Source organism: Gracilinanus agilis, chromosome 1 (genome assembly GCF_016433145.1).
Source record: "Gracilinanus agilis isolate LMUSP501 chromosome 1, AgileGrace, whole genome shotgun sequence".
Lineage (NCBI taxonomy): Eukaryota > Metazoa > Chordata > Mammalia > Didelphimorphia > Didelphidae > Gracilinanus > Gracilinanus agilis.
The window spans coordinates 475884756-475905452 of NC_058130.1; the positions used below are offsets into that span (position 1 = coordinate 475884756).

Sequence of the window (20697 nt, forward strand, 5' to 3'; positions counted from 1 at the left end):
ATGAGTTTTATGGTGGGAAAATGAATGCTGGTTGTCACCCAAAGAACTGCAGCTCAGACCCCTTCATCTTAAGGCATGAAACTGTTGATTTTAGGATGTTACAGATTATAGGGGCAAGGCAATGGAAAAAGCCATGGGGGGGAGGGGAAGATTCAGGTTTCTGGTTTTTATTATGGGTCTGGGGTATTGCCTTCTCCGCTTCTGGGAATTCTCCACCCTCCCTCATATTATTCTTCCCATGGGTCAGGCATTCCAGGGGAAGGGGCAGGGAAGGAGTGCAAAGATCCCCAGTGCACCTGGGTAATGTTTCCTCTCATGTCCTGTTTTTCAAACTTTCAAGGCTGTCTTAGTGCTTGAGCATTTTTCTCAGCCTTCAAACTCTTATCAAAATCACAATATCCCAGGTGTTTCCCCTCCTCCCTTCAGGCCTGTCCTTGCCAGCTCTTATCAGCTGGAGGTAGCTGGGAAAGTACAGAGTTTCTAATATCTGCTAATTAGTAAAAAGCACAAGATCTAAAAGCACTATTAAAGAAAAAGGATTTCAAAGCATTTCTAGGATTTTTAAAGGACCATTTCCCACTGCCAATCCTCATCAATCTCAATGTTAAGCTGTCAACCTGGCTTCCTTTTTTTTTTTTTTTTTTTGGTATGATTCAAATATTTTGCTGAGCCTCCTAACTACCTTTTGATGCACTCACTACACTTCGGGCACAGAGAAACATTGTAATTCTCCACAATTTTCTACAACTATTCCTGATTTTTGTTATCACAATTATTAATTAACAATATTAATTAATTTCATTTTGTACCAGAGATGATCATATTCACTGTATTATCTAAGTCCCAGAACACCTGAACAGTACCAAGAACAGGTGCAGATGTGACAAAAATCAGAGAAGTCACCACCAGGGGAATAAACAGTTCCTAATGCTGACACACCCTTCCCTTTCTGAGTTTCCAGGTCATTTTATTCAGCCAATTCTTTTCTAAGAAGAGGGCAAATAGGAATCAAGATATACAAGATAATCACTGTCAGCAGGCATTTCAGTTAAGCAGCCTGAAATTTCTGTAAAGGTTTCAGCTCATAGAGAGGTTGAGTCAGCCATCATACTGACATGACAACCCATGTCACCAAAATATTCAGACAGATTAATTGCAATGTAAGCAGAAGCTTCTGTAACAGCCACTGGCATGTTGGAGGTGCTGGCCACCAAAGCCATTCATCTCTTCCTCATATATTCCACCTTCCCATCAACTTCCATGATTAGCTGGAAATTTCATGTAGTCTTTCTCTACAAATCACATAGATGGTCATATCACTTTTGGAATACTTTGAGACAGAGATACTCAGTTTTCTATACCCTAAAGCTGCAGAGACAGCAGTAGTTCCTCCTTATTCACATGAGAAAAACCCAATCAAGGACTCAATGGCCAATTACCAGAGGCTGATTGGCTGGTACCTTCTAGGTGATAGGATAGACCTGATGGACAGGTGACAGTGGACCATGGCGAACTTCTTTACCTTCAGATTCAAACTCCAAGACAATATTTGAGTTATTGTAGTTGCCAGGTGGAGCAATGTGTGTCACTGCTTAATCTTAGGTGCTTGGTAGGAGCATAATTTTGTGTTTGATGAGGAAGTTCTCATTTCCTAATCCATAAACAGTGCCACCCGTGATATGCTTGCCAACTTGAAGGTTTTTATAAGGTGTAAAATCCCATTTGATATCTCTCCTAATAGCAGATATATTCACTTCTTTGGGAAAGTAAATGCTTTGAGTTTCTTGGATGGTGGCAAAGACTTCTGAATAGGACCAAGCTCCCCTGGGAGAAGTTTGCCATCCTGGAGTACTGAATTACCCACAGATACACCAGAAGTTTCTTCATATAGTTGGATAATGGCCATGTCACCCACCTTCCAATCAAATAATTTCTCCAACCAGTTCACTATGACCCACTCATACCAGTTCATACAGAGCTGCACTGGCCATGTAACAGGTAGTGACCACACGTCCTGAGACTCCATGGATATAGCCAAATGCACTTTCTTATTCTTCATCTTTGATTTTGGGTAGTTGGGAGAGATTGATCTTGTGAATCCATGCCAAAGATGGCATGGGCATTAGGGGTATGGGGAGAGGAGGAAGAAGAGGAAGCCTTTCAGCTTTTCCAGCACTCTTTTCTGTGGTACCCACTGATACTTGCCCTACCTATCCATTTCCAGAAAATTCCTTTGTATTTATTTGTATATATTTTTATCTACTTTTCTGTGTACATGTTGATTCTCCCTAATAGAAGATAAGCTTTTCAAGGGCAAATACTGTTTAGTTTTTGCCTTCTGCTCAGGATCTATTACAAAGTCTGTTCCATGGTCAGGCTTAATAAGTTATTGTTGAGATGAGAAACTTGATGCTTACAGAGATTAGGAGGCTTGCCTGTGGTCACATGGCTACTAAGTACTGGACTAGAGATTTGAATCCAGGCCTTCCTGACTTCAGGTCTAACACCTTCTCAACTTATAGCTTGACATTATTCATTTTTGTTCAAATTAATTCAGTGGAAAAACATTTCAAATGCTATGGGCAAAGCACTCTGATAGACACTGAAAATACAAAAATAAAAAATGACTTGGCTAAACAAGTTGTGGCATAATATTGTGATAGAATACCACTACACCATAAAAATGACAAAGAGATTAATTTTTAAAAAAAAAGGAAAGATACTAGCAGCAATGCAATGACCCAGGACAATTCTGAGGGATTTATGGAAAAGAACACTACCCACATTCAGAGGAAGAACTATAGGAGTGGAAACAGAAGAAAAACAACTGCTTGAACACATGGGTTGAGGCGGACATGATTGGGGATGTAGACTCGAAACTACCACACAAATGCAACCATCAACAATTTGGAAATGTCTTGATCAATGATACATGTTAAAACCAGTGGAAATATACATCAGCCATAAGGGGGAGGGGAGTTGGGGGGGGGTGAAGGGGAAAGTAAGAGCATGAATTATGTAACCATGTTAACTTTTCAAAAAATAAAGACTAATAAATGTTTAAAAAAAAGGAAAGTGTGGGAAGCCAATAAGAGAATAGATAAAAATCTGAGACCCCTCTTTTGACACCTCTTATGATCCATACCTTTTCTTATTGGAAAAACATTATAGACTTATTGGAAAGCTTTGAGTCCATAACCAGACCAGAAGCTACTGAGTTAACAATTTCTCTCCTTGATAATTAAGAAGCCTAAACCCTAAAAAATATATTACTTAGATAAGGACTGGAGCCAGACAATTTAGTCCAGACTATCTGACCAGGTGCAGATCTGTAAATCAAGGCAGAATGCAATTAGTAAACATCTCCATGAAATTTATTTCTGCTCCCAGAAGTAAACCCCTACTAATTGATGGTTGGAATTTGGCCCTTGTCCTTGCACCCATATCTCTACTTTTTAGACTTTAATGGATTGTGTATGATTTGTAACCGCTTCACAGCTGTTACTCTTTCTTTGTGTTCTTTGTTTGAAACCAGTATAAAATAAAGTCAATCCCATAGTGTTAGAGCAACATGGGCTAACCACTAGTCTGGTTGTTCTCATTTTCTTTCTCCTGCCTTAACAATCCTAAGCCACCAACACCACTCAGGACCCCAAAACCAAATAGGGGGTTAGCACCCTATATGATGGCGCCTAACATGGGGCCTTTCTGAGCAGTGTGAATACCTTTTCCCCCCAAGCCAACGTGCTTCCCAAATTCAGGTGGCTAGGAGACTCATCCCCCGGTTTAGCTGCTGGCTCATGGAGAGACCCTGAGGGATTAGAGGTGAGTAACTTTTATCTTTTATCTTTACAACTTAAGACAAACAGAACACCATGGGGCACAGTGAATCAGAGGAAAGAACTCTTTTTATTGCTATAACTAATCATACCCTCAGCAAATGGAGAGCAAAAATTAGTAATGAACAGCTCACTAAATTTCTTGATCTTATTAAAAATTGTAGCTCATGGATTCCCTTAGAATTCTCGCAAAAAGTTGGCAATGATTTAAAAACTTATTGTGTTGAGTATGGACTAGAACAAGTGCCAATAAAAATTTCATCTCCTGAAAAAACAACTTTGTTATCTGGTCAGAATGCAGAGAATGAAATCTTTAAGGTTTCAGTGTTAGAATCAGAGGAGGAGGAAAAAGCTCATAGTAAATTAAAACAGAGCTTTAAAATTCGAATGAAAAAGTCACTAGCAGAGGGCCTTCCCCCACCTAAAAACCTCTCTTTCTAAGAGGAAAGAGAGATAACAGCAGAGGAGCCTCTGCCACTTGGAGCTCCAATTCCGCAGCCCCAGCCCCAGAATATAGGGTTTAAAGGAGCAATAAAAAATGCTCGGAAGGACGGAGACATGTCGTTCTGTTTTCCAGTTATTTTTAGAGCAGATGAATTGGATGATGATGAAGAAGTAGCTCCTACATGGGAGCCTCTTCCCTACAAAGTGTTAAAAGAAATTAAGACAGCTTGTGCTTTATATGGTCTTGCTTCTCCATACACTTTAACTTTGGTGAAAACTTTAGAAGGGCTTTGGGTCACCCCCTTTGATTGGACTCATATAGCAAGATATTCCCTTGCTGCAGGGGACTACCTCTTTTGGAAATCAGAATTCGATGGATTGGCAAAATGGAAGGCAGCCATTAATAAGAAACAGGGCATCAGAGTTACTAAAGAAATGTTACTTGGAATAGATGAATGGGAATTACATGCTGATCAGATTAATTTACCTAGAGAAGCTCTAATTCAGTGTACAAAGTGTGCCTTAGAGGCATGGAAAAGGGTCCCAGCAACTAAGAAACTGTCCACAGGTTTGGCTGAGATTAGACAAGGCCCAGAGGAAATATATACAGAATTTATAAAAAGATTAAATCAGGAGGTAAAAAAATATACAAATGATGAATACTCAACTCAGATAATGGTCAGAAAGTTTGCCTATGACAATGCCAATAATATGTGTCAGAGCATGCTTCAAAACGTTAAAGAATCTGGGACTATTAGTGACTATGTAAAAGCTTGTGAGGACTTTACTCCAGCATATATGCAGGGTATAGTCATCGTGGCGGCCCTGAAAGGAAAAACATATTCTGAAATGATTAAGGGCTCAAAGGCTGTAAAAGGCTCTTGTTCCAATGCCCCTAACTCTTTGTGTCCCAGATATGAGAAAGGTTACCACTGGATGAAAAGTTGTAATTCCAAATTCCATCGAAATGGTTACAGATTACCTGATAAGAGATTTCAGGGAAGATGGAAAGGAGGCCAACTACCGGCGCCACCAATGACTAAATTTAATCCAAGAATTCATCCTAGTTTAGCCAGTTCCTTGCTAGAGTTAATCAATTTTCTGAATAATAAACTTTCTTTTTTCTCCAGATTTCTTTAGTCACATAAGATGTGATTTATTGATCTTTGATAGGATGTCTTATATTTGTTAGAGTATGCGTGAAATGTCTTTGAACAGTCTGTGTGTCTATATGTTGTGTTTATGTGTCTATAATCTGTTGGTAATGGTTTTGTTTGTCTGTGATCACAATGGAATTTTGGAGAAAATAAATCTCTCTCTTTCTCATTCATTCCGGAGGAATGGGAAAGACAGACAGAGGAGTTTGAAAAATTCAGAAAAATAACATCTCCAATGGATTTCTGAGTGTTTTAAACTCTAAAAGAATTTAATTGATTAAAAGAAATCATATTCTCTGCTCTCATTAAGGCGAGAATCAACAAGATAATTTGTCTACATTTCTTCTTCCATTTCTTACTGGCCATAAGAAAGGGAACAAAGAAATAGTAAGACAATAACAGGGAACAGATTTGATCCCACCACCAAATTCTATCAACAGGTTAAATACTGAGATATATATTTAATCAAATTTAACAAGGATTCTAAATGCAATCTAAAAAAATTTTATTCAGACAGAAAAGGCAGTGATTCTGAACTGTGTACTGAGGTTCAGAAGTGCAATTTAAAACTTTCTTAGCTAATCAGAATCATCAATGCACCTAAATGCTTAACTGAGAGTGGTAAAAACCTTTTGGACTGCCACAAGTTTAATCTACCATTAATCACACTGAAGTTAGTGAAAATCTTAACATAAATTATTAGAACAATGCCATTGACTTATATTTTGTAATTAGACCCCTTTAAACAGAGAATGGTTCATGAGAAAAATTTAAGCCAAAATTGAATCATCCATGCTGCCTCAGTTCAGCAAAAAATAATTTTGGCAAGTCACAAAACATAGCTCCTTTTTCTCAAAACTCACAGCCCTTTCTCTAATTCTTTAGGATGCATGTTTGCTAAGAATTTGAATAGATACTGATGGTATAGTATAAATCTATTGACTAACAGTTAGAAAATGGAATTTCAGTTAATTTTAAATATGCACACTTTATATTGAAGAACTTATCTATTAAGACTTGCAGTGTATAAAATACAGTTTTAAATAATCAAATTTGCCAAAAATGCTTATCAAACTGAATTTGAGGATTGCAAAATAGAAGGGTAAAGCTTATAAGGATACTAGTTCATGATTTTAAAGAAATATTTAATCAGGTATATAGATTTGTCCTAAGGTATAGAGAGGCCAGACTATAGTTTTTATTCTTCTTTAAGCAGAGGTCTGAAAGAATAATTAGTATATATTTATAGGAAACATTGTTAAGAAGTTTTAATCAGGGACAATTTGGACATAGTGAAGTTTAAATTAATATTCATTTGGAAGTGATAAATCATCAATGTTTTAAAATAATCATGCAAATTTTATAAATGCAGTAACTAAAGAGTTAAAGAGCACAGCCTCTTGAAAAGCGGCTGCAGCCTTGGACATGTTTTAAAAGTAATTTAACCCCTTCTACACATAGGAGGGAGAGGCTCTGACTATAAATATTTGCAGCAACAGTTTTTACTAACTCAAACTCAGTAAAGGGAAACAATTAATAAGAAGCTAATGTTAATTTTGTAACTTACAGAAATCTGGCTCAACTTCTGTTTCAATTAACATCAGAATATGCAAAAAATTATTATTGTGATAACTTTAATCTAAGCTTTAAGGTTCTAGATCCTAGCCAAATTATGTCACCTATGTTCACTATTTCACTAGTCCTTAAAGATTAATTGAATAAACTGGGATTTGAATCAAGATTATAATGTAATAGTCAAAGCTATTAGGAAAAAGACAATTCAAATATTATTAATCTGTTATTATAAAATGTTATTGAAAATTAACATGCATTATAACACAAGAAATTAATTTGTATTCTCATATTTGTGATCTATAGTAATGCATTCAAATCCAGAATATAAAATCATAATAAAATGTATAACCCTCATAATAATTTGATATCATTGTTAATATGTGCTTGATTGTGATAGCATTAATATTATTATAATGTCTTTTACTTTGTAGTGATGTTGATGCAATAATAACTAATTAACAAACTTGTCAATATTATAACCATGTAATTGAAGAATGCATTTAACTAGAAATAGTGATCATCTCAATAATTATAAGGGACCTGAAATAAAACTATTATTTGTAAAAGTAGGAATATGACAAGGTACCTGGTTGCAAATTTTGAAGTTTTGGATCAATAACCTTTGAAGAGTAATTTTATATCAAGATCAAAACCTGTAAATTTTACAAGTACAATAATTTAAATAGTCAAAAAAAAAACTGCTACTGAGGAAAGGAATTTTCCTTGCTTCTAAAAAACTTAGAACTTCTAACAAACTTATTAACCCCTTCCTTAAAGTAAATTTAGAACCTAAAGGGGTAATTAGCAGCCTTATTGAATTATGAAGTGATGTAGACAATTATGTTGCAAGCAAAGCTGTTACAAGTATTGGGTTTTAATAAAATTGTTTTTGAATGTTATCAAATCATGTACCTTACTTTGTGAAAACTGAAAACATATGTTCAAATGTAAGCTATGTGTAAAAGCTATTTGTTAAAAATTGATCATGCCTATTTGCAATAATATATGATTTGTATTGTGAACTAAAGTTTAAAGTAAATTATCACAATAAGTTAAGGGACTAACCAGCCCCTGCCTTAACCCTCTCTAATCAAGAGAACAGTAATGAAAACTTAATTCCAAGCAAAGTTGTTCACTCTTTTTCTATATTACTGGAAAGAATTACTAGATAATTTATTCATTAAGAAATTGTTGAAAAAGAAAATTTGTTTATCATACTTTGTAACATTATAATTTTTCATTGGGTATGTAAATCTTGAAAACCTTACAAATGCTATTGTAATAATTACTGTTTAAGGTAAAAGTCATTGGATTTGCAACTGATATTACTCATTTATGGATCATTGAAGTGGATTCATCATTCAAAAGAAAGATATCACTGATAAATAATCTCTGACTCTTACCTCAAGTCAAACAATGTTATACTCCCTTCCCTCCTTTTTCCTTATTCAAAGCAAAGTGATATAAAAATTGAAGCCCCAGAAATTTGAATATGTAAAGCAAGGCTATATGTTCCACTGTTTACTTAAAAAACTGTACCTATCCCAAGAATTGTTTCAGTGAAAGTTAGTTTGAACCTCTTGTAAATTAATTTATTTGTATAATTTTCTGACCATCAATTTGAATAACTAATTACAAATACAAAGAAACAAATAATACCCCAGAATTATAATATGGGGATCGAGGTTTTATTCATACAGGAAATAGATCTGAGTTTTGGGTAAAAGACATTTCACTAAATCTAAACTATATATATAATTTTGAATTTTAAAACATTTTTTTACTTAAAAAACATTGTATTTTTCCCTGAATTTTTAATTTTCTTATTGCTTTTCCTTTTAATTTTTTATAGAACAATTGACTTTTTCCCTTTTCCTTATTTTTTATACTTAAAGTACAGAAAATCAATGTTAATCCTTTTTGATTTCGCAGTAATATAATTTTAATATTAAAACATACCCACAAAGCCTTAAGTCTATGGAAACCTGCCATGAATTGGAAATATTATGGGGCTACAATTAATGATTCTGTCTGATTACAGGAGAAGAGAACAAAAGAGCCACAAGGTCAAGGAGACCACCCAGTCCAATGGGATTGGTAAGAAACTGCACAGGGCCTAGCACTACAAGGTCAAAAAAGACTGTACCGATCCAAGAAGGATTGACAAAACTTTCTCATGCCAATACCGAAGGACTTAAACTTAGTGATTGGGGTTCGGGGTTGCAGTTTTTCTGACATATGTTAGAGACTAGACTTTCTTGAACTTCATCCTAGGTTAAGTACCAAAGATTGGCCATCATCCTGGCTCAAGTGCAGGCAAATCAGACCAAGGAAAGACACTTCCCTTTCTCACAAAAAAATTTGGTCCTTTTCTTTCTCTTATAAGTGTGGTAACTTTCTATAGACCTGGCTTCTAAATGGGTACTTCTACCATTGCTTAAATCACTTTACTTGGGCCTTGATACAAGGACCTGCTATAAGTTTAATTTCCCCTACATTTTTGCCCATAAGACTTTGATATTTTGCATTTCATTCACAAGATATTTTCTTCTCTCTTTTATTTGAATTTTTAAAATTTTTAAAATTTCTTTTACCAATTGATTCACACAACCCCAAAACTCAGTCATGTATCCTTAACTGATTTGGATGTTAGCCTTAACCCCCTTCAGGGGAGAATGTATGTTTTATAATCTATAATGTAAAGTTGAAATTCTTTTGAGAGTAATTTCAGGATAAGAAGTTTGCCACCTCCCCAGAATCCAGATGATGAACCTGTTTGGAAGAAGATACCATGAAGATGCCTGCAGAGACCTACACTGCATCAAGAAGATCCAAAAATGAACTTTGGGGTGCAGTTAAATGAAATATGGGGAATTGAATGCATCTGTTTTGAATGTACACTCTTGTGCCAAAGGGGACTGCCCCCTAATTGGCTTTTTGTCAATGCGTCTGGCAATCATTTGATCATTGTTTTTTTCCTCTTTTCTTTTTATCCCCAAATTTATATAACTTAAAAGTTAGTTATGTTTGCAAGAGCCTTCAGGAAGACTAACTTCCCTTGGATCTCATAAGAGAGATTCACACATCCCAACATGTGAATGCCCTATTTTATTCCTTATGGTTCTGTTTTGCTTTTCATTTCTCATTTGATCACTCAGTTCTTCAATAAGGCAAATTCAAATTGAACTAAAATCTCTTCAATTTAAAACAAAAGGAAAATATATTGAGAGCAATAGAGAGACACATGGTCAATTACCATAATCTATAAATCTGAACAGAACCTCTTGTAGTTTGTAAACTCTCTATAACTGATAGCTGTGACCATTCGCTATAACTCCACTCAAAAAAAAAAAAAAAAAAGAAAAAAGAAAAAAGAAAAGGGGGAAATATGTGGGAAGCCAATAAGAGAATAGATAAAAATCTGAGACCCCTCTTTTGACACCTCTTATGATCCATACCTTTTCTTATTGGAAAAACATTATAGACTTATTGGAAAGCTTTGAGTCCATAACCAGACCAGAAGCTACTGAGTTAACAATTTCTCTCCTTGATAATTAAGAAGCCTAAACCCTAAAAAATATATTACTTAGATAAGGACTGGAGCCAGACAATTTAGTCCAGACTATCTGACCAGGTGCAGATCTGTAAATCAAAGCAGAACACAATTAGTAAACATCTCCATGAAATTTATTTCTGCTCCCAGAAGTAAACCCCTACTAATTGGTGGTTGGAATTTGGCCCTTGTCCTTGCACCCATATCTCTACTTTTTAGACTTTAATAGATTGTGTATGATTTGTAACCCCTTCACAGTTGTTACTCTTTCTTTGTGTTCTTTGTTTGAAACCAGTATAAAATAAAGTCCAAATCCCATAGTGTTGGAGCAACACGGGCTAACCACTAGTCTGGTTGTTCTCATTTTCTTTCTCCTGCCTTAACAATCCTAAGCCACCAACACCACTCAGGACCACAAAACCAAATAGGGGGTTAGCTCCCTATAGGAAAGACCTACATGAAGTTATAAAGAGTGAAACAAGAAGAGAACATCACATGTAGCAATATTGTTTGAAGAATGGCTTGTGTAAGTCCACTTTCAGAGAAAGAGCTGATGAACAGAAAGAAAGAAGACATAATTTTGCATATGCCTATATCTTTTTGTCAAATGATACCTCTTATAATGGGGAGAGGGGAGGAGGAAGTTACCCAAGTATTCTGATGTAACAAACAAATAAATTTAAATTTAAAAAATGCTTGGTGCCTTAAATCAAAGAGTTTATGTTCTAGGAGGGTGGATGATATTTCAGACAAAAATAAAAGACAGTATGCTATAATGGAAATCACACTAGATTTGGATTTGAATCCTGTCTTCACCATTTATTTAAGCATGACCCTGAGTGAAACAGTTAACCTGGGGTCTCTCTGGGCCTGTTTCTTATTTGTAAAATAACAGGATTGAATTTTATTATATGTAAGGTCCTTTTCAATTCTAAATCCTTTCATCTGATGTGGTAGGAAATATGATATATTTAGAATCAGAGGGCTCAAGTTCAAATCCCATCTCTGTCATGGTGACCTTGAGCACTTACCTAACAACTTCTATGACTTTAGGTAAAGCACCTAACTTCTCTGGGATATAACTACCTCTCTGTAAAATGAGGGAATTAGGCTAGATGACTTCTGGTCTTTCCCAGTTCTGTATCTCTGATTCTATGAGGTTGTGATACAGTATTGTGGCTAGCAAGTGAGGATTCACACTGAGGTCTCTTAACTTCAAACTTGGTGCTCTTTCCATGAAGGTAGCTTGATGGCTCAATGGATAGAGCACCGGTCTTGGAATTAGGAATATCTGAGTTCAAATCTGGCTTCAAGCACTTCCTAGCTGTTTGACCTGGGACAAAAGGCTTAACCTCTATTTGCCTTATTGGCAAAGCACTCCAGTATCGTTGGTAAGAAAATCTCATGGGCAGTATTGGTATGGTATATGGTCCATGGGGGGTGGGGGGGTTCATAAAAAGTCAGACATGCTTGAATTGACTGAACAACAATACTCTTTCCATGATACAATGCTAATCTGCCATTTCAAAGAATAAAATGAGTCCTATAGGTTGTGCTAGGCTAATCAAATCTCACTTTCTAATGTGTTGTTGAAATTTTGAGGTCTCTGAACTAAATTTCCTGTGAGCCCACTGGCTTCCCATGGATATTTCGGGGTCTTTGAACTACATTTCCCATGGACTCACTGGCTTCCTGTCTTGCATAATGACATAGACAGTTACGTAATGACATATACAAGATAAAACCAAGTGCCAGGACTGGCACTTCCTCTTGTTCCTCCGGAAGCAGCATGGTGGCAGCAGGTAATGGTGGGCCTTTCAAACAGCCTAAGCTAGCATGACACGTGGCTTGATTTTTCTAATGGCTACCAATAAATCTTTTAAAACCATACTATTTTCAAATCTATCCTTTTATATTCATTTTATTTCTTACACAAGATATAGAAATTATTACCCGTGGCAGTTAGTCCAGTTAGCATGACCTAATAGTTATACAATCTGGGTCTCTGGGAGTTGGGGGAGGGCATTAGCAATTGAGATGTTCTGGATAGACCTCCTGGAAGAGGGAAGAAAGTAAAGGATTCTGAGTCTTAAAGAAAGCTATGGTTAATAATATCTGTAGCATTATTGTATTCCCAACCTCTAAGTATTATCAAAAGACCCAAATGAGAAAATGTGTACTTAAAGTAATTTGCAAACCTCAATTATATAGATGTCACTTATCATCATTATTAAAACATCATTGTGAAATAGGCTGAGCAAATATCGTGTCATGGCTTCCATTTTACAGGTGAAGAGACTGAGGTTTAGGTGAAGTGATATGGTTAACCAATTTACTAATTGCATAGACAGAGTATTCCAAGGTCTCAGTGCAGTTTTAAACTTTTTTGTAGCCTTAGTAGTTTAAAAATACTTTAAGAGTTTTGGGACATCCCATATAAAAATAAACTAAGAAATTACATTTATATTTTACTTTAAGGTTTGTAATGAACTTTCCTTACAACTTTCTGAGGTAGGCAGTTAAAACTATTACTCTCATTTTATAGGTGTGGCAACTGAGAGACTGAGAGGTCACACAGCTAGTAAACATCTCAAGTGGAATTTGAACTCAGGCATCCTGAGACCAAGTACAGTGGGCTATCTACTACTTCCTGCTGCCTCTTAATACAAATAAATAAAACAACTGTCTTTGAGTCTTAGTTTCTTTTTCTGCAAAATAGGTATGCTTATACTTACACTCCATCTTTCCCTTGGTTATTGTAGGAAAAAATCATTTTACACATTTAAAAGTGCTATATAAGTTACAATCATGTGGTAAAGCAATAGCCGCTTCCTAAATAGACTTAACTCTGCCATGGCAGAGGACAATTTGTTACATAGAACTACTGCTGAATGGAGGGAGTCAGATGTGCTAACACAGTGGCACCTCTCCTCCCTATTGTTAATATTCCATATGCACATACATAGACATATATCTATCAAATATCTCCATTTCCAACTCCTTCTATATCTCCATCCTGAAATCCAGTGTAGGGTTTTAGCAAATGATACAAGTTATCAGGAAAGAATATTGATCACTAGAGCAGTGGCAGGAAAGAAAAATAATGGACCTAAAGATATTTCCAAATCTATTAAAGTAAAATCATCCAATAATACGTTTTATCTATCATTATTTAGCATACATGAATTCTGCATCAATAATAAGATTCTATGGCATGTTTTTCTAGTGATTTGGTAATTTGGGAGAAACAAATTCTGAATCAGATTTCTTATTGTTTTTATTAGACTTTTTTATTGTTTGTTTTTTAACATTCTTTTCTTTTTCAATTTTGAGTTCCAAATCCTCCTCCCTTTCTCCTCTACACCATCCCCACTTTCCTCCACTCACTGAGAAGCACTTTGATTTTGATTATACATGTCAGGTTGTGCCAAAACATATTTCCATACTGAAAAAAATTCAAGAAAATTAAATGAGGAAATTATACTTCAATCTGTACTCAGAGTTTATCAGCTCTCGCTCTCTCTCTCTCTCTCTCTCTCTCTCTCTCTCTCTCTCTCTAGCACTTTCTCATCATGAGTCCTTTGGGATCATCTTGTATCATTCTATTGATCAGAGTAACCATATTTTTCACAGATGATCATTGTTACAACATTGCTGTTACTGGGCATAATGATCTTCTAGTTCTTGTTTCACTTTACATTTGTTCATCTAGGACTTGCCATGTTTTTCTGAAACTGCATCCCTAGTCCTTTCCCACTACACAACAGTATTCCATCACCAACATAGGTCACAACTTGTTTTAGCCATTCCTCAATTAGTGAGCAATCTTTTGATTTCCAAATTCTTTGCCACTACAAAAAGAATTGCTATAAATAATTTTGTACATATAGATTTTTTTCCTTTGATCTCTTTGGGGTATAGACCATGTAGTGACTAGCCTCTTTTTAAAACTGTAGACAATCATTTTATATTAAAAACCAAGTGGCAGGATTATTAGGATGGAAAACTCAGTCAGCAGCTATCTCATAAAGAATAATAATGAAAATTACGCCATGATATTATTAACAAAGGTAAAAACTCCATCTTCCCACAGAATAGCCATAACATATCCCTGAATTTGTGGGTTCATAATCTAAATAAATCATATTTTAAGAGGTAACAGCAGCAGATCAAATGTAAAGAGTCTATTAAAATAACATTTATGAGACTGACCAAGTCTTGAACTATTATGAAAGCCATTAAGCAAGAACACTTTTTATTTTTTAAATATTTTAAAATTTATTACTTTTATTAATTTCATAAAGGGTTAAATGTGCATATAAAATTGGCTATTCATGATCTGATAATATTCTTTTTTCTAGTAGTTGAAGAATTTGTTTTTATTGTGTTTTCTAGCTATAAGAGATTGTTAAAGGCAAAGCTTATTTGACATTACACAAATAGACACACAGATACAGACACACACACACACAGAGTCAGTATAGGCTATGCTCCCATAAAAATGGTAGGTAAACAAAAATTTCTGCATGCTTCACTCTATAAGATAAATATCCCTAGAAAGAATGCAATAAAAATAGCTTCAGTTATCAAAGCAGTGAAGAAGGAAGACTGGCAACATTCTTTCTGAAAGACACAGCTGGGCTTGTTACAGATTGATTCGTGTGGGCTACCTTTCTGAATCTTTATCCCTTAGGTATCAGTTTTCTTTGGATATTTTCATCATTCTCCCCAAAGTTGTATAGGCTTATATACTCTTCCATTAGTATTGTTGTTTCAGCCTTGTTGAGTGAAACACCATGGTGCTTTGCCCTAGGGCCATCTTGCTTGGAAGCCTTCAGTAAAACTGCCTTACTTCCTAGGCTCCATTGTTATTAACTGTATTCTTTGGCCATTTCAAATGCAAATATAGTTTGGAATCTGTCAATTTTGCTTTTTTTCCACATAATCTCCATATCTGAAGGGCTCAGTGGAGCAAAAGTTGTGTGTACTATAAACTGGTGTTTACTTTTCTCATTCAAATCAAAAGCAAAAGGCTGTGGCATCACCAGAATAGTTACAGTTGACCCTGGATCGATACTTACCCTTTTTTTCTTTTTCTAGTCCAACCTATACCTGGAAAAGAATCCTGACAACCACAATGTACCTGTGTGGGAGGCCAATAAGAGAAACAGTCTTGAATGGATGAAAATCTGAGACTCCTCTTTTGATCCCTTTTATGATCCACACTTTTTCTTATTGAAAAACATTATAGCTAACCAGCACTTAATGAGTTAACAGCCTTTTTTCACTCAGCAGAGTAAAGCTGCAGCTGTGGGTATATCTCTCTAACTGCTCCAGGCATCCTAAGGTCACAGAGTAGCAAGCTCAGGCAAAATAACTTAGATAAAGTGAGGCTCATTTTTAACCTTGAGACTTTTTCTCATCCGGCATTATCTTCATAAGAAAATTCTTTGTAAAACTATAACTTTATTGTACTTTGATATGACATAATTTGTGTTTCTGTGCAAACTCAAAGTTTCAGGGGGGCTCTTTTGTGTGAAATGAGTCTTGAAGTATATAATAAACTCCATGCTGCAGGAGAGAGAGCAGAGAAGCAGCTATGAACTAACAGAAAGATCTCAGGTGTCCCCTTACTTCCTTATCACTAAACTGTCCTTATCAGATTATCTGGAGATGATAGATAGATCTCCAGATACCTGGCAAGCAATCAGTAGTCCTTTTTATTTTTGTATAGCTCAAAATCTATAGTGCCAATCTAATCTTTCTCTTGTACTCCCTTCCCCCCATGGTATGTTGCACATTTTTACCTGAATTTCCCCTACATATTGAAGTGGGACACCTCCTGAAAAATGCCAAACACTCAGGTTTAGAAGTTTTAGGGACCTTTAATAACCAGCCGACCCGGGCGTCCTCCTCATAATAGAGAGAGAATCGTGCCACCCATAAGTAAGCACAGAACATATATAGGAAAATAAGTTGGCGGGAATTTTCCTTGGTGTGCATTTCAAAGGATAGGGTTGGTGTGTTAAAAAATATACATTCCTTAAGCAAGCAAACAGCAGTTTCTCAGAAGCAAATGTGGTGCTGTTAGCAACCAGGGAGGGTCAGGCAAGTGGACAGAAGGGAAGTGAGATAAGAGGTTGGGTGAAAACCCAGCTAGTCTGGGGCTCTTTTACTTTTTAGTCTTCTCTGCTCCATTACAAAATCTCCATCCAAAGAAGAGCTCATCTCTTCTCCTGCTCAATGTTTCCAAACTTCTCCTTTCAAATTTTTCCCTCTTCTGAGTTTTCTTATCTTGTTATTATTCCTGACTCCTTCCCTCACCTCCCATATACAAACAAGTCTTGTCAGTTCTACTTCTACAATATCTCCTCTCCTCTCCATTCACGTGGCCACCACCATATCTCCGTCTCTAGCCACTAAAAAAATCCCAATTTCTCCTTCCCACTGCTCTTATACTCCCATAGAACAATAAAAAAACAAAAGAATAGCTAGTATTTATAGAGTGCTCTACAATCTACATTCTGCATGTTATCTCATTTGATACGACAACCCTGTAAGTGCTATTAGGATTTACACTAGATGCTATTATTCTTTACATATGAAGAAACTGGGCCTAAGGGGGGAGTTAATGTTTTACCCAGGGTCACAGAGCTGGTAAATGTCCAAGACAGGATTATACAGTTGGGTCTCTGACTCCAAGTCTAGAACGCTATCCACTATACTGCCTAGCTGCCTAAAAGCTCCCCAAATATTCAAAATAAATATATCTTGATAGTCCGATAAAAAAGAAAAAAGAAAGAAAAAAGACAATTCCCCATTGGTCATGCTCAAATATGCTTCTCTCATACTTGGTTTTAAGTCCATCACTAAGCTGGCAGGAGATAGGCATCATGACTCATCTTTAGTCCTCTGGACTCCTGCTTTGCCATTGAATTATCAGATCAATAAATATACTGTGCATCCTTATACAATACTGAAGAAGTGCTTTGAAATGTGCTTTTCTGTTAGATGGTTTTAAAAGTTTAAGATTCATTGTGACTACATCAGGGAAGGGGCCTTTAAATTTTAGGTCTGTGAATGGGGCAAAGACCAAAATCTTCATTTTTTCTGCCATTCCCCCTACCCCCAATCCCTGTTGGAGAGATAGAGCAATGGCCAGGGAGTTTCTTTTTGTCTATCAGTGTACCATTTAACAATTAATGTATTAGGGCTTTGGGCCCCAATGGAGTCCTGATGATATAAAAGAGTTATTGTTTCCTGCTAATTAATTCAAAGTCTATTGCCTTCCAAAAGCTTTCCCTAGTTAGTCTCTTCATCCTTCCTTTTCTTACTCCTCAGATTAAATATTGTTTCCTTAATTATTTTATTCATGTGTATGCGATTCTGTTAAATCAATACATACCAGTTTGACCTGACAGCCCTATGGGTAAGGACTGAGTTCATTCTGGAATGTGTTCCATCTTCCTGAGGTGAACTGCCATACACCCATGGGATCCCATAAATTCTCTTTGATTGTTGTTGACTAACAACTTATTCCTATGTAATCAACTTGGACAGCCATTTACATACATTCAAGGGACATTAGTGAGCGAAATTGTTACTCATGGAGAGAGGATATTTTTAGTTATTTACCAAAATTTACCAATAGCCAAGTTATGTATTTAAAAATATTCAAGAATAAGTTACCTAATTTTATAATTAATCAGTTTTTACTAATTCATTCCCATATTCCTACAGTAACGTTTTACCAATTTAAGATGTTTTTAATGTAATAAAGGCAATGTGGCACAATGGATAGTGAACTAGTTTTGAAATCAGGAAAATGTGGGTTCAGGTTGCTTGATGCTTTTTGGTTGTGTGACCCTAAGACAGTTGTATAATCTCTCAGTTCTTTCTGGTTACAAATTACAGAAAAGGCGATAATCTGTATAATCTGTAGAGGGAATATCCTTACTTTGGAGTTATCTATACCAATGAAATCACTGGTTAGACCCTATCCCTATTTTGATGAAAGACCATCCCTGGCCTAGTCTCAGAGAGATTGAGACCTGTGTCTTGGGAATGAATGTCCAGGTCAAGTAAATCCCAAAGCTTTGAAATGCATGAAAAATAATGCAGGGCTGAGGACTGCCTGGGTAGATTTGAGGAACCCAGGTTAAGCTTTTATAAGAATTTCTCCTCAAACCCTGAAGGGAAACTCTTAGTTTCTACTTACTTTCCTACCTTTTTCCCTCCATCACCCCAAAAAGGGTCTGGGAACCTGGATGCTTGGATCCCATTCTTGTTATAGGAGATGGGCAGGGCAGAGCCAATAGACGTGTGTGTACACGTGAGCACATGTATGTGTGTGTGTGTTTGTGTTTTGGAGGGCAAGTTTCTATTGCTTGGTTCCTCAAACTCAACATCTCTTGAAGTCTGTATTGGCATCATAATTTACCCAAATCTTCACATCCCTAAAGAGAGAAGGAAATATATTTCTCTCCCTTCTTAAAATATACCAGAAAATCTTCCTTTCCTCCCCTCCTATACCCTTCCCTTTTCTCCTCTTCTCTTCTTTTCTCTCTCTCTCTCCTCCATATAAACACATTGTAAACATTAATACTTTTGGAGATATGGCATTAGTGATTGGGAATTCTTTTCCTTAAAGTCTCATGACTTGATTGAGACTTGTAATAATTATTTTGGTCTCTGTAACAGTTTTTAGTGGAATAAACAATAATGTGAGAAATTGATCTAACCATACATATTGGAAAAACAAAGTGGGATGAATGATACAGATTGCTTTAACTGCTCTGAAGATGGATAGTGGCAAGAGAGCTGTTAGCACCTCTCCCTCAAAATCACCTTATATCTATTTTGTATATATTTCTAGATGGAGATGTTATCTGCTCTATTTACACTTTAAGTTCCTTGAGGTCCTATTTTATTTTTTCTTTCTTCTCCCAATCCCCAACACACAGCTGGCGCTTAATAAATGCTCATTGATTTATAAAGTCAGAGAACCTAGATTCAAATTCTGCCTCTAAAACTATGGGACCATGAACAAACAAGTCTCTGAGCTTTACTGACCACTTTTTTCAGGCATAAATGCCAATAACTGTATCCCTGATCCAAGTATAACACTTAGTGCTAACGAGAAAATATTCAGGCATTAAGTTATGATATACAAATCGTATCATAATATTATTAGTTGGCATCTAGGATTTCTGTTACCTGAGTAAAGCTCGGTGATTTTAAGACAGTTTCTTCATCTGTGAAATTAAAAGTTTGGACTATTTTGCATTTGAAATCTTTGGTTCTACAGGTATGAACTTCTGCCCTATGACAACGCTTACAATTTAAGCTCTGACTTAAACAAAAACCTTGTTAAATACATTCCATTTTATTCCTTTGATATCCAAGGCAACATGACTGAATGTGCTATGTTCTGATATATTCTTGGGTGCATTGAATAAAGGCGCAATCATTTCCCTGACAGATGCTAGTGACTAATGACAATGGAGCAATCACAGAAACCACTGAGTAAGGTATTAAAAAATGTAATGACAAATTAGTCCCACACCCATTTTTCTAAATAAGTAGAGAATGTGGGTGGATATTTCCCTCCAATCAATTGTTATTAAAGACTTTAAAATCTTGTTTTAAAAAAGAATGGATACTAACTGCATTTCCAAAAAGGTTAACATAAATAGGTCACAATCTTTTGAACTACATTTGGAAACTGCTCTTGTCACAGAGAAGAGAACTTGAAGATTTAGGTCACATTTAAGACATTTTTGTCTTTTCTGACTTTGTCTTGTAATTATTCCATTATGATTATTCCAGGGTCAATAGATTGGAAAATAGCAATGCTCATCTCAAAATTTGCTCTCATACTTTTGAACTTTAGTATTGTGTAAATAGAAATTAGCTCTATCCCATTAATAGTCAAAAATCTACTCAACCCAGGCGTGCTAATGATGTCACTCCCACCTCCCTTAGTGGGGAGGGGAGACGAGTTACCCACACGTGACAATAAGTAACAAATCAAGAATAAGGGACTGCCCTTTGGGCAGTCCAAATCAATGTAGAAACTGCCATTTGTCCATTTGAATTAGAGGTGGACCACAGGAAGTGATGAAAGACA

The 20697-nt window shown here is 35.9% G+C and overlaps 2 pseudogenes; both read right to left on the reverse strand.

The window, feature by feature from the left end:
* Window positions 1-684: 684 nt before the first annotated feature.
* LOC123253014 lies at window positions 685-2123 on the reverse strand (annotated as a pseudogene).
* A 12981-nt stretch (window positions 2124-15104) lies between these two features.
* Window positions 15105-20697, reverse strand: part of LOC123253023 — a 24457-nt pseudogene continuing 18864 nt past the window's right edge.